Consider the following 10,537-nt stretch of genomic DNA (forward strand, 5'->3'; position numbering starts at 1 on the left):
ACTTATAAGTTTTCTTTTTTGGTTGGGTTTTTCTCTAGTTTTTGGTATAAAGGTAGTATTTGTTTCCAGGAATGACTTCGGGAGTATTGTTTCCCTTTTAATATCATTATTTCATCAGTAGTGACATTAGATCTTCTCTTAATGTCTCATAGAATTCAGCAGTGAATCCATCAGAATTAGGGTTTTTTTCTCTTGGCATGTTTTTAATTTTCAGTTTCATTGACTGGGATTGTTTTATTTAGAATTCTTAAATCTTTTTTATTCAGTTTGAGCAAGTCATATGAATCTAGAACCTGTCCATTTCTTCTGTGTTTTCCATCTTTTAGAATAAAGTTTCTCAAAGTACATATTGATGATCTTCTGGATTTCCACGGGATCCTTTGTGATTTCACTGTTTTCTTTTGTTGTGGCATGCATTTGAGTCTTTTTTCATCTCTTTTTGATAAGTTTGGCTAAGAATTCATAAATTTTATTTAATCTTTCAAAGAACCAACTCAAATTCTCTAATTCTTTTTTTTTTTGTTTTCTTAGTCTCTATTGCATTAATTTTTGCTCTTATCTTTATAATTTTCTCCCTCATAAGAGCTTTGGGTCTCATTTGTTATTTTTTTATAAAAGTTTGAGGTTCAACATTAAGTTGTTTATTTAAGCTAGTTCTGTTTTTCAGATGTGAGACTTATCAGTTACATTCTTAGGACTGCTTTCATTGTGTCCAATAAGTTACAGTATGTTGTATCAGCAGTATCATTTGTCCATACAAATTGGTTTCTTCTTTAATTTCATCTGTGACTCACTGGTTCTTCAGGAGGGTGGGTTAATTTCCATGTGTTTATATAGTTTTTGTGGGGTTATTTTGCCATTGACTTTCACTTTCATTGATAAATTCCTTTGCATTTACTTATGCATGTTCTGTGGTATAGCATGTGGTCTACTTTGGAGAATATCCCATATGCTGCTGAGAAGAATGTGTATTCTGATGTTGTGGGGTAAAACATTATGTCTTTCTAGAACATCCATCAAAGCATTTTGGAGAATATCCCATATGCTACTGAGAAGAATGTGTATTCTGATGTTGTGGAGTACAATACCGTAAACACTGTAAGTCCATTTCTTCACAAGTTTGGTTCAGTTCTGATATTTCATTGTTGACTTTTTTTGTCTAGTTGATTTGTGTATTTGTAATGGATGGTATTAAGGTCTCTTATTAACGACCATGTTAGTGTTTAATTTTTCATGTCTTAATATTTGTTTTCTGTAGCTGAATGCACCTGTATTTGTGACATATATGTTTGTGATTATGTCTTCTTAGTTTTCCTTTAACAAGTTTGTAGTAACCTTATCTCCAGTCTTGCTTGAAGTTCCTAGTGTTTCCAAATAGAATAGTTACCCCTGCTTTTTTCCAGGTTCCTGTCACATGAAGTACTGTTTTCCATCCTTTGACTTTCAGTGTGTGAATTTCTTTTTGACTAAAGTGTTTCTTGCATGCAGCATATTGTTTCTTGCTTCTTGATGCATTGTGCCAAACTTTCTTACTATTTTTGTTTTAATTCTAGGTCTTTAAAATCTTTTTTTTTTTTTTTTTTTTTTTTTTGGTATCAGGGATCGAACTCATGACCTCACGCTTGCCAGGCAGGCGCTTATGCTGCTGACCAAAGTCCCCAGGCAAACTGTTTCTTTTGATTGGTGAATGAGACCATTTTCATTGATGGTTATAACATATATATTGGCTTATCTTTCTCATATTATTTTCCTTCTTGGTACCCTGTCTATCCCATGTTTAATTGCTTATCCTGCCTGTTGGCGTCTTTCAGTGTTCTTAGAATTGCGATCTTCCTTATCTCTTTCTAGAATATCCTTCAAAGCATTTTGGAGAACTGGTTTGACAGCCATGAATTTCTTCAGTTGTTCTTTAACATGGAAGTATGTTATTTCCCCACTGATTTTGAAAGAGAATTTTGTGGGGCACATCAATCTGGGTTGGAGGTTGTTTTCTTTTGGGCCTTGAAATACCTCACTCCAAGCTTCCTTGACTTAAGGCTTTGTTGAGGAGTCTCTTGTGATTCTAATCGGCTTCCCTTAATAAGTTATTTACTTTTCTTTAACTGCTTTTATTTATTTATTTTTGGACTAGAAATTGAACTTACAACCTCACATTTGGCAGGCACATGCTGTGCTACTGAGCTATATCCCCAGAACTTTTTTTTTTTCCTAACTGCTTTTCATATTGTTCTTATGCTGAATTTCTAGAATACTGATTATTATATGCCTCGGTGTAGATTTATTTTTAGTCATGGCTATTTGGATTCTATATGGTTCATTTATTTGTATGTCAAATTCTTTATCCGTTTGGGAAATTCTCTGCCATTACTTGTATGAAGAGGTTTTTATGACGTTTGTACTACATCTGACTTTCTCCTTGACTCAGATCAATCTGTTTTTCCTTGCAATGGTTGGACTGGTTTTTTTCATGGTCCCTTGTTATTTTTAAGATATCTTTTCTTTCATGTTGCTAACCTTAATCCTGACTTGCAGATCTGATATTCTGTCTTCTTTGTTCAATCTGTTGTGTACAGTTTCAATGGAAGCCATGTATTACCTGGATATCCATTTGAATCTGTATCATGACTTGTTTCTTTCCTGTTGCGCATTCATGGTTTTTATCATTTCCCAAGCTCTTCTACTTTTTGTTTGTGGCCACTCTAGATTTATTGGGCATGTCTTTTGATTTTTTTTTTAACCTGGGAGATTATTTCCTCTATTGCCACATTTGTTTTTTCATGGTGGTCTTAGATAAGTACATAGTCTGAGTGGTCCTAGTTCCTACCTTTTTGCAGAATTCCCCCTAGTCTGCTTCCCAACTGCCAGTAGTCTGCTATGACTGGATGGTTCTTCCCTCCTTCCACTTCAGGATTTTGGCAATGATGTGACCCACGACTGTTGTGCTAGGATTTGCGCTTTGAGATAAAATGGTAGCCCCACTCACCCACTTGTGTTCCATGTGTCTGTGCACCAAAACATAGCACTAGTTCAACTCACTCAACAACCAGTGCTTTCTGTAGGGACCCTCTAGAAAATATCCTGTCTCACTGGCCCACTCCATGCTGGGGGGCTGCTCCACCAGCTTTTGTTATTGTTGAGGCAAGGTCTTGCTGTATAGTTTAGGTCTGCTTTGAATTGACTACATAACCCAGGTTGGCCTCAAATGTGTGATAGCCATCCTGCCTCAGCCTCCCAAATACACATACAGGCATGCACCACCATGCGTGGCTGTTGAAAGCATTCTTTTTTATCCCCATTGAATTACTCTGACCACCTTACTAGAAATTAATTCATCATTTCTGAGGGTTTACTTCAGGACTCTCAACTGAAGCCCATTAATTCATATGTTTATCCCAAGTCACCACATTGTTTTCTTTGGTTTTTTTTGTCTTTATCGGTACCAGGGATCGAACTCACAACCGCACACTTGCAAGGCAGGCACTTATGCCACTGAGCTAAATCCCCAGCCCTGGTTTTTATTTTTTGAGACAGAGTCTCACTATGTAGTTCAGGCTGGCCTTGAACTCACTAGGTAGCCCAGACTGGTCTTGAACTCACGAGAATCTGGAGTGCTGGGATTACAGGCAGTACCACCACATCTGCTACATATAACTTTATAACACATTTTAAAATCTGAAAATGTGAATCTTCTAGCTGTATTACTTTCTTTAAAGAGTCTGCTGGCTATACGGTGTTTATTTTTCCATTTCTATATGAAGGTCAGGATTTGCTTTTCAATTTTTGACCAGAAAGTACTGCCAGAGTGGGGAAAAATCAGCACTTGTTAAATCGTGGTAGAGCAGAAGGATTACTTCGGGTAGTTTTTGGGGAGTATTTGCATACAAACAAGTTCCCTTTAAATTTCCACAGCTTCTGACTAGGCAAGAGCAAGATAGAAAGATTAATTTTGGCTCCTTATTTGAGGTCAGGTAGTGCCACTGCTCTAGGCATTTGGCAAGAGTGTCACATCACTGTGAGAGTGCAGGAAGGAGCAAACCACTTAAGCATGAACCAGGAAGCAAAGAGACTGGCGGCTGGGAATGCACAGTCATCTCCGTGGGCACATCCCCACCTCAGGACCTGAGGGCCTCCTGTTAGGTCCTGTTGTTATCAAGTAGTTCTTTAGAAATGGCCCACTGTATATTGTGGATCTCTATATCCTCTACTCTATATCCTTGCCTCAAACGAAGAACTGGATGACAAGCCAAAATGGTGCCAAAAATGTATTGGAAGTGAGGGGAAAACTGGCTCTGTAGAGCAAACTTGGCCAAATAAAAGAGGAAAGGAGAAAAACAGCACACACAAAAAAAGTACACCCTAGTCTAGAAGACAGAGTGGGCTACTGTGAGGGGTGGTTCATGATAGTGGGCTCCTTGTGGCATTTGTGCCTTTATATGTCGTCAGTTCTCATGGGAGCACAAGTCCAGATATGCTCTTGGGGAACTGCTGCTGTCCTGGGATCTTGAAATTGACAGGTTCCACTTATTTTCCCAGCCAGCTTTGCCACAACCTACCTCCGATATTACTGCTTCAATCAAAAAGAAACGCAGAACTGTCACCACCTGGAGCTTGAGCAGCTGCATGCATGTAAGGAAGACAATTACTAAGGACAAATAAAGAGAACATCCTAGTATAATATAGTCCCTCTGTCCAACACCAATGTTTAAGTCTGTGTTTTTTCTCTCAGTCCTTAAAAATGTTTAATTCAGGGCTGATGGTGTAGATCAGCAGTACAGCCTTGTGTAGTATAGCCCTAGGTTTGATTCTTAACATCAAAAAAAAAAAAAAAAAAAAAAAACCCCCACACACATAAATAAATAAATAAATGTGCTCTTAAGGATTGAGGATGAACCTTGCTGGTAGAGCCCTTAACTGGAATGCACAAGACCTCAGGTTCAAACTTCAGCACTGCCCAAAGAAAAAGATGTTTAATTTGCTTGTAGCCTTTACATTTACCCCATAAAAAATAGGTTATTCTCACGCTCTTTTCAAGGTTTTCTCTGTCTTCAACATTCAGCTGTTTATTTTTGGGTCTACCTTTCGTTACAGTTATCATGTGTTAGGTCATTGAACTTTTTAAGCCTCAAGATTAGTTTTTCACAAAATTGGTGTTTCATTACTCCTTTAAAAATTTGTATCATATCCCACTTTCTCTTCCTCTTACAGGACACCAGTGTCATGAATGTTAGCCTTCTGGTACGGCCACACAGACCTCTTGAGAATGTGACAAATACTACAGTACCCTGAGTAATTTTGGATTACATCCCAAACATTTTGAATATTTTGTTTTGGCACCCTGGATACTTATACCTTACAGAGAGGGCTGGGGATATTTCTGTTGGAGCACAGGTCTGCCTCCCACAGTTTAATCCCCCCAGTCAATCCTGTGGAGAATGTAGTTATTTTTAAGTCAGCTAGTTACTCATTTGGGTTCAACTTCCAAGTTTTAACCAGCACTGTGTGGTTGTGCTGTGTGGGGTTGTGACTTCAATGTGCGTTCAGTTTTCAAAAACTTGTACTTTTAGAGCCCTTACTTAAAGGTGAGTCAGTCTCCTCCCTGTGGGCTGTGCAAGAACTGGAAAGCTTTGTACACCTCTGTGGTGCTCACATCCATTTCTGGGTATTTTAGCAGCACTGTTTGCTGGTAGTCTGAAGTCTCATGGGATTTTTTTCCCACTTATTGCCTAGTATTTATTGTTGGGAGCCTCTGAAGCTGGAAAATGACCACACTTGCAGGTGCCATCTCAAAAACAGAGTGCCCAGGGCAAGCCAGTGAAAAACACCAAGTCCCTAGACAATCCAAGCAGTGGGTTACTAGGCAGCAATTGAAACTGACATCCTTCTGAGTATATAAATAAATGTGCTACAGTGGTTAAGCAGTTCCTTTCCTTTCCTCTCATCAGTAGAGAAGGGCTCCACCTGACCCCAGCTTTGTCCCTTCTTTATTTTCTCATCCTCTGATGGTCTTTCACCCCAGGAACTTCAAGAGCTGTATGGTTGTGGTAGTTTACTTCTCAAATTCCTCAAAAGCTTCTCCATGCATTCTGCCAGGTTTTATACCTACATTCAGTGGGGCAGACAGAATACCTGTGCTTATGCTATTTTAGCTTTGGTCACTGTAACAAAATATCTTGAGTTAAAGGACTTTAAGGAGGAAAGATTTTGGCTTATAGTTTCTGAGATCCATGGTGGCTTGGTCCTGTTGCTTTGGTGCTCATTCAGGTGAGGCAGCATATCAGGGCAGAAGCAGGTGCTGGGAGAAACTTGTTAACCCATGTCCACTGGAGAGCAAGGAGAGAGAAAGGGCCCGGGTCCCAGTATACCCTTCTAAGGTGCACTGCAAGCACATTCTTAGATGTGTCAGCATCCTGAGAAACATGTACCATGGACAACCGTTGGTCTCAATTTTATGGAATCCTGAACAGAAATCATGGCTAAGCCACACCCATACTTCTAACCTACAAGGAGTGTTAAGTAATATACCCATGTTGTTAACCCACTAAGAGGCTGAGGCAGGAGAATCACAAGTTCTCAAAATAAAAACATAAATGGGTTACAGATACATTTCAGTCTGAAGTGCTCTCCAATGGCCATGGGTTCATTGTGAAGGGGTTTTCCAATCCCTATGACTGGAAAAACAAATCAATCAAAACAAAAAACAAACAGTGACTGATCATAATTAGAAGACCTGACAAAGCATTTGGAACCATTCTTCATAGATCACACTATGTCTCTGGGTTATATTTCAGTGTCTGGGTCTCAGAACTGGTCCTAATGATCTTTGTTCCTCTTCATCAGCTGTGTGCTGTGCCTGCTAGTCTGTTAGCACTGTTTCACCTTGTCCTACTCCACAGCAGTCTTTTAGCTAACTTATCAGTCTTTTAGCTAAATTCTCTGACACAAAAAATCACTGTGCTCAAAACTTTTTACACTTTATGACAAAGGAAAGATACTAAGTCTTCTAAAACAGAAAAATCTTTAGGTAATAAATTACATACATTCAGATTTCTAAGAATAAAAATAATTTAATGACAAAATGATGCATTAAAAAATATCAGTGAAAATCACTGAAGTAAATTCAAACTCATCAGTAATTATATTACATACAAATGAGTAACATGCAACCATTAAATAAGCATAATTACTGTGGATTTTGACAGTATCAAGAGTAATGCAAAGTGAGATTATAAATCTTGACTCTGATTAAAGGGAACAGTGGTAAAATGAAATCTGCATAAAGTATAATGTACTCAATCTTAGAGAATGTTTCCACACTTAAACAATGTATGTTCTGCTGCTTTTGGACAGGATTTTCTGAATAGGTATATTAAATTCATTTAGGATAAAGTATAGTTTACATCCAATATATCTTACTGATTTTCAGTCTACACAATAGTTTCAACGATGGATACAGCGTTGAAAGGGGTACTTAAGACCCTGCTATTTTTGTATTACTACTTATTTCTTGATCAGATAGCTGATATTCCCCTTCTTAGCTGCTGTGTCATTAAGTACAGAGACAAGCCACCAAAAAGATGTATACAAACTTTGGCAGTTAATCATACTAATAAATGTCTGTAAGCTAGTGGCCACCACTTTGAGCACCTCTTATAACTGTAGAGGCCAAAAATAACTTGTATTACTCTTAATAAATTTAGTGTTAAGATATATATAAATATATTATAACTGTATTTTACACACACAAGTATATAATACAGAGTATATACATACTTATTTAAACAGCATCTCCCACTGTTGCCCAGGTTCTACCTTGTGATGCTCCCACCTCAGCCTCCAAGTAGCTGGAATTACAGGAGTGTGCCACTGCACCCAGCAAGGTGTTCTGTCCTCTTGATGAGGTAACTACCTCACCCTTATTTCATTTTTTTGCATTAGTTTTTGACTTAGTATCTGTTTCATCTGAGGCAGGTATAGTGACCCCCATTTTCTTTTGGTTTCTATTTGCAAGGCATATCTTTTCACATTCCTACACTTCCCATTTACTTGTGTCCTTAAAAGTGAAAGGGTCCCTTGTAGGCACCACACAGCTGTATTTTGTTTTTGATGCAGTTAGCCACTGTGTCTTTCGAAGGGCAAAGTTACTCCACTCAAATTTGAAGCCATTTTTTTCCTTTGGGTCTTTTTGAGACAAGGTTTCACTATGCATTTTGGGCTGGCCTCAAACTCAGTGATCCGCCTCCCTTAGCCTCCCGAGTGCTAGAATTATAGGCATGAGCCACTACACCCAGCCTGAAACAGTTATTAAAAAGGATCATGCATCACAAGCAATTGAAATTTACAGCAGTAATACACGGGTGATTTAACATATGAAAAATCAATAAATGTCATGCATCACAACAAAATGAAAGGAAAATCACTGCAAAAGATGCAGAAAAGGTGTTTTAACAAAATTCATATTTTCTTAGTACCAACTTTCAACAAATTGGGTATAATAGTGACAGTATATGACAAGGCAATGGTTATCATCATACTAAAACAGTGAAAAGCTCAAAGCTTTTTCTTTAAGAAAAAAAAAAAAAGAAAATAAACAAGAACAAGAGAGCCTAGGCTTCTACCTTCTATTAATCATAACCATCCAAGTTCCACCATCCAAGTTCCAATCATTAACTAAGCACGAAAAAGAGAAGACATCCAAATAAAAAAGAATTTAAATTGTTTGCAGATGACATCATCTTGAATATAGAATATCCTAATGATCATCCTAAAGAATGATCGTTCAGGAAATAATAATAAATGAATTCAGGAAAACAGCAGGACATGAAATCAATAAATATACAAAAATCAGTAGTGTATCCATATGCATCAATTTCTCCAATGAATATTAACTCTTTAATGCCTTATGTTCCATTTTTGGAACACCCATCAATCAATAAAACAATACAACTTGTTTCTCTTCAAATTCTTGTTCTTCAAGACCAGTCTGAACTACAAAGCAAGACCCTATCTCAAAACAAACCAAAACCAAAACAAAAAATGCCTTCAGATTCTTGTTACTTAAATTTTTCTAGGTAACTAATATGAATTTTATGCAAAAATTCAAAAAACTGCAATTGCTGTCATAAATGGGTTAACTATTATGTATTGTAAATATTCCCTAATAAAAATAGTACTATTATACACTAAAAATGAACAGCTGTTGGTTGAAAAAGAAATTAAGAAAATAATCTCATTGACAAGAACAAAACAAAAACCTTACAAATACATTTAATCAAAGAGAAGATTGACAAACTAAAACAAATGAAACACTGATGAAGTAAATGTTACTTTCCAAGTCTATGAATTGAAATAATATTTGAAAATGTCCAATATTTGAAAATTAAATTTGGCCCAATATGCCAAATTTAATGGCACTTTTCAAGAGTCCAATGGCATTTGTCACAGAGTTATTTTAAAAATCCTAAAATTCATACAGAAATACGAAACTCCAAAAAGAAAAAGAAAAAAAAAAAACTTGAGCAAGAATAAAATGAAGAGAGCCAAGAATTTAGTTCAGTGGTTCAAGTGCCTGCCCAGTAAGCACAAGGTCATGAGTTTGATCCCTGGTCCAAAACAGATAAAATGGAAGTATCACACATTCTGATTTCAAATTATATCACAAAGCTATAGTAATCAAAACAGTAATCAAAACCAGAAGCACAAATCAATGCAAAGGAATACAGGGGCTGGGGATGTAGCTAAGTAGTACAGTGCAAGCATGTACAAGGCCCTGAGTTCAACCCCCAGTACAAAAAAAAAAAAAAAAAAAAAAGGAAATCAACAAATGCACAGACAACTAATTTTAACAAATATCACAAGACTATAACTTCATATATGGTAATGACTGAAAACTAGATATCCATATGGAAAAGGATGCAAATGGACCATTATTACACATTATACACAAAAATCCATCCTAAATGAATTAGACTGAATCTGAAACTATGAAACCATAAAACTCCTAGGATAAAACATAGGAAGAAACCTTCATGACACTGGTCTTAAAAACACCAAAAATAGAGTCAATAAAAGCAAAAAACAAGGAATAAAAAAGATAGAACTATATCAAACTGAAACTTTCTTCACAGCAAAGGAAACAACAAATTGAAATACTACCTATGCAATAAGAAAATATTTGTAAACCATATATCCAATTAAAATTAACATCCGATATATAAAAAAATCACACAACAGCAAAAAACAAATAAGCAAAGGAAAACCAATTTAAAATAAGCAAAGGACCTATGTAATTTTCTTCAAAAATATGTAAATGATCAGATATATGAAGATTCTTAAAATCACTGGTCATCAGGGAAACGAAAATCAAAACTACAAATCTATATGTTAGGATAGTGCTTATTTTTTAAAAAATGAGATAAGAATTTTGGCAAGAATATAAAGGAAACTGTAACATTCATATACAGCTAAATGGTGGAGAAATTTGAAAAACAGTATGGGAGTTCCTAATACAATTAGAACAAGCAAATGATCTCACAAATGT

At 36.5% G+C, this 10,537-nt stretch overlaps 1 long non-coding RNA gene across 1 annotated transcript; it reads left to right on the plus strand.

Annotated features, from left to right (window-relative positions):
- Window positions 1–1,004: 1,004 nt before the first annotated feature.
- On the plus strand, window positions 1,005–5,915 carry LOC134471039 (uncharacterized). Its single transcript, XR_010040377.1, has 3 exons — window positions 1,005–1,098; window positions 4,534–4,626; window positions 5,206–5,915. It is a non-coding gene; the product is annotated as an uncharacterized LOC134471039 (long non-coding RNA).
- The last annotated feature ends 4,622 nt before the right edge of the window (window positions 5,916–10,537 follow it).

This window comes from Cavia porcellus, unplaced genomic scaffold, assembly GCF_034190915.1.
Source record: "Cavia porcellus strain 051 isolate PalLab524CR breed Dunkin Hartley unplaced genomic scaffold, mCavPor4.1 scaffold_17, whole genome shotgun sequence".
Taxonomy (NCBI): Eukaryota; Metazoa; Chordata; class Mammalia; order Rodentia; family Caviidae; genus Cavia; species Cavia porcellus.